This window comes from Cololabis saira, unplaced genomic scaffold (genome assembly GCF_033807715.1).
Source record: "Cololabis saira isolate AMF1-May2022 unplaced genomic scaffold, fColSai1.1 scf025, whole genome shotgun sequence".
Classification (NCBI taxonomy): domain Eukaryota; kingdom Metazoa; phylum Chordata; class Actinopteri; order Beloniformes; family Belonidae; genus Cololabis; species Cololabis saira.
Genome location: NW_026906189.1, coordinates 552,501 through 557,500, shown reverse-complemented (window position 1 = coordinate 557,500; position 5,000 = coordinate 552,501).

Genomic DNA, 5,000 nt, shown 5'->3' with positions numbered 1-5,000 from the left:
GATGAAATCACAACGATTGAGCTGCTCAAAGCTATTGATGGGACATGTGGACGTGTGGTGGGGTGCAGGCAGAAAGGCGGAAAAAAGTGGGAAATCTCGATGGGGAATCCCAAAGGGAAATCAAGACTGCTGGATGGATTTAAATTAAGGCAGTCAAACGTGATTGCGTCTGAGGTGGAAAAGGACACGAGGATTGTTTCCTTCCTAATGCTGCCCGTGTATATAACGGATGGACAGATCACTGAAAAGCTGAGACATTGGGGAGTAATGCCTGCATCCCACATCAGACGGCGGAAATGGGCGGGGACGCAGGTTTTTGATGGTACGAGATATTTAAAAGTGAGATTCACGGACACGGTCACGTCTCTGCCATACTCAACCAAGTTTGAGACCATTGAAGGGGCAGAGTACTTTAGAGTACTGCACGATCGGCAGGAAAGGGTGTGCAGGCTCTGTCTCCAACCGGGGCACATTGTAAGAGAGTGTCCTGATTTCACCTGCCACAAATGTAAGAAACATGGACATTACGCACGCGAGTGCACGGTGGACACGTGCAGGGGCTGCAAGAGAGCGGAGGACACCTGCGTCTGCTTGCAGACGGGAGCGGAGGAGGAGAAAGAGAAGACGGAGAATGGCGCGGGCGGAGAACGCAGGCTGGAGCAGCTGGAGGGATGCGCGCACGAGATCGAGGAAGGCGTGCACGAGTTGGATGAGAGCGAGATGGAGACGGAGAAGGAGATCGAGGAGGACGGGTCGGGAGAGGATGAGGAGAAGCGACCGACGACGGCGGGAGGACGGAGTGAGGAAGCGGTAGAGAGAGGGAGGAGAGGACGGCGAGGAATCGAGCGAGCTGGCAGCTGGCGCTCTCGCAGCCAGAGCAGCGTCGAGACGAGAGGAAGGATAAAAGAAAGAAGGAAGACTTCGCGGGAGGTGAGCGCTGAACTCACAGACTTGTGTGAGGGTACTAAAACAAAGAAATTGATGAAAGAGGGGGGAGGGAAGGGAGAGGGATGACATGGATAAATGATTAGGATGACAGCAGTGTTTGGACTTTTCCTTTTTCATTTATCCTCAATGTTGAGCGGCCTGCACATAATTTCGCAGAATGCGAACGGACTGAAGAACCCAGACAAACTGGAAAAAATGTTGAATATATGTGCAGCGGATATTATTTGCATACAGGAGACGCACTGGGATGGACGGATGATCGACACCTGTAAGGCAATGTGGAAGGGCTCGGTGTATGCGAGCAGGACAGATGACAATGTGGGGGGGGTGGCAATTTTGTTGAAGGAGGGGCTAAAATCAAGTCTTGTGCAAAATGACAATGGGGGGAGGTTTATAAAGATTTTGTTTGAATTTAGAGGAGTTTCTTTTTCGTTAGCAAATGTTTATGCACCAAATGACTCGAGGGAGAGAGGACTCTTTTTCCAGAAGTACGAAGGCTTTATGGGGACCAGTGATTTTGTGTTGGGGGATTTTAATGTCAAGATGAGTAGATTAGACATCAGGGACAGTGGGAAATTTCGAAATGATGCCTCAAGGGGAATACTGACTGAAATAATGAGGAAGTATCATATGTGGGACGTGTGGAGGCAGAAGAATCCTGCGGGGAAAGTGTTCTCCAGAACACAAATGTCGAATGAATGTTTGAAACAGAGCCGTATTGATTTAATTTTGATAAAAGAAAAGTATTATGATTTGGTCATGAATATGGAATATAAGGTTACGTGTCTCAGTGACCACACAACGGTACATCTTGAACTGGGTAGGAGGGAGGGGGGTAAGGGAGGGGGTTTGTGGCATTTCAATGCCAAACTACTGGAGGATGGTGACTTTAAAAAAAGAATGAAAGAGATTATTCAGCATGACAGCTCACAATGGTTGAATGGTGGAGAGGTGTTAGAGGGATGGGAAAATTTAAAGAAAAGAATCAGGAAGATAAGTATGAAACACGCAGCAAGGAGGAATTTCAAAAAGAAAGAGAGAGAAAAGTTCCTTAGAAGAGAAATCACACGTTTAAATGCTGCCGAGGTTATAAGTGAAGAAGCTGTGGTGAGCTGTCATGCTGAACTAAAGGAGATAGAGAGAATGAAATGTGAAGGTGCGATTGTGCGGAGCAGGGCGAGATATGCCGTAGAGGGGGAAAGGAACACTGGGTTTTTTTTGAGGATGGAGAAACAGAAACAACAGAAATGTTTTATCAGGGGAGTAAGGACTGAGGGGGGTGGGTTGAAGACAGACCTAGTGGGGATTTTGGGAGGTGTGCATGATTTTTACGGGAGGATGTTTACTAGCGAGGGAGTGGATGAGAGAGTGATGAAAGATGTGCTGGAGAGTGTGACTGTGAGTGTAACAGAAGAGGAGAGGGATGAATGTGACAGTGACATCACAGCAGAGGAAATAGAACAGGCAATTGCTGCTTTGAGTATGAATAGGAGTCCTGGTAGTGATGGCCTAACAGCCAATTTCTACAAAGCATTTAAAGAACTGATGGGGCCGATTTTACATGCAGTTTTTAGAGAAATGGAAAGACGCCAGACAGTACCAGAATCATTCACAATGGGGATAATTACTCTGATCTTCAAGAAGGGGCAGGCTGATGATCTGGGGAACTACAGGCCAATCACACTACTGAATACAGACTACAAGGTGTTAATGAAAGTTTTTGCAAACAGACTAAAATATACTTTAAAATCAATCGTTCCAATAACACAAGCCTACAGTGTGCCGGATAGGGATATTGCAGACACAATTCTGAATATTAAAGGGATGGTGGAATATTTGAGGGCATCGGGAGAGGAGGGGATTATGTTGGCTTTAGATTTTAATAAAGCGTTTGATAGGGTGGAGCACGATTTTATGTGGGGAGTTCTAGAGAGGGTGGGATATGGTGAGAGGTTTAGAGGATGGTTAAAATTGATGTACAGACATGCAGTGGGGAGGGTGAAAGTGAATGGTGTTTTAACGGAAGTCTTCAAATTAGGGAGGTCAGTTAGGCAGGGGTGTCCGATGTCAGCACTCTTGTACACTGTGGTGGCAGAGCCCTTGGCATGTATGATTAAAAGGGATGGAGAAATAAGAGGGATTGAGGTACAAGGTGGGGGTGGTCTTAGTAAAATACAGCAATACGCGGATGACACAACGGTGACTGTAAGGGATATGGCAAGTATAAAAAGGGTGGTGGAATTGGTGGAAATATATGGGAAGGCATCAGGTGCAAGAATAAATATGTTAAAGTCAGAAATCATGTTTTTAAATGGGGTAGTGGCAAGTGGGGGAGTACCATTCAAGGTACAGGAGCACAGGATGAAGGTTCTCGGGATATATGTGGGGATGGAGGGGGAGAGGGTGAGGGATGAAACATGGTCAGAGGTACTGAATAAAATACAGAGGGTGCTGAATTTTTGGAAGCTGAGGCGACTGACGGTTAAAGGGCGGGTGGTGGTGGTGAATAGTCTTTTGTTTTCAAAAATGGTTTATGTAATGGAGGTGCTAGAAGTGCCAGAATGGGTGGTGAAGAAATTGAATGAACTGATGGGGGGTTTTATATGGGGTGGGAAGAAAAGTAGAATAGCGAGAGCAACCTTGATTGGGGGGTATGAGCAGGGAGGTTTGAAATTAGTTGACATAGAGAGCAAAAAGAAGGCTTTAAGAATAAAACGGGGGAGGGCTTTCTTGTATGGGGAGGGAGAGCACTGCTGGAAGAAGGTGATGGGTTTTTTTTTAAAGAGGAAGCTGGGAAATGAGTTTGCAATGCTAATGCAGACAAACGCTTACCTGACGGCAGGACTCCCGCAGTTCTATAGAGAGATCCTGGCTGCACAGGCAGAGCTGCTGAAAAACGCGAGGTGGGACTGCACAGATCTGGAGACCATTAGAGAGGTGCCATTGTTTGGCAACGGGAACATCAAACATGAAGGACAGCCACTAAAGCCAAAATACTTTGTGGAAGCGGGACTCATGCAAATAAAACATGTCATGTATGAAGTGGTGCCAGGTTTTTTGTCGGCTACAGCCATTTACGAATGTGTGCATGAATACAATGATAGAATAAGTTTAGAGCAAGTAAGGAAGGACTACGAATTAGTGAAACAGAGCATACCGGGAAGGTGGAGGGAGAAAATAGACACAGAGGTGGTAGTGAATAGGACCGGGAGGGTGCCGATGTTGTATATAGAGAGGGGGGGGGAATGGGTGACTTTGGAGGGAGTGAAAGTGAAACAGCTATACAGAATGTTTGTGAAACAGGTGGTGAGACTCCCGGCTTCCCTGGAGAACTGGTGCAGGGCAGATGGGACTCTGAACATAAAACAAGTGTGGGGGAAATGGAAGATTAAAGAAAACAGCATTGAAGCCGAGGATAATGATTTTAAACTACGACATAGGAAGATTTTTACGAATGTGGTCATGCACCAGTTTGACAGGGAGGTCGGGAGGATGTGTGATGTCTGCAAGGAGAAGGATGAGGATATTAGACACATGTATGTGGAGTGCGTGAGATTACGGCCGTTTTTTAAGAGACTGAAAACCTGTATGGTGGACAAGTTGAACATGAAATGGGAGATGGAGGATGGGTGGGACAAATTTGTGTTATTTGGGATTTGGGAGAAGAGCAGGGTGGAAAATAGTGGGCTGTGCAAATTTTTACTGAGCCATGCACGGTGGGCCATCAAAGCCAGAAGGAATGTGGCTCGGTTTGAAGGGAGGGTGGCACCGATTTGGGTGTTTTTCAAGGGCTTAGTGAAAAAACAGATTAATTATAAATACATCTGTGGGATTGAAGGTTTCGCCCCTCTCTTTTTGAGGGGGAACACGCTGGTGTCTGTGGACGAGAGGGAGAGACTGGTATGGGATTGGGGAGGAAGGGGTGGAGGGATTGGGGGAGCGGAAGTGAGTGATTGAAGGTTTTCTTCCATGTGATAAGGGGTATGGGGTATGTGTTGTACTGTTTTGGTTTTTTTTGCTGGTTTGTTACATGGTTTTTTGTGTATTTTTGC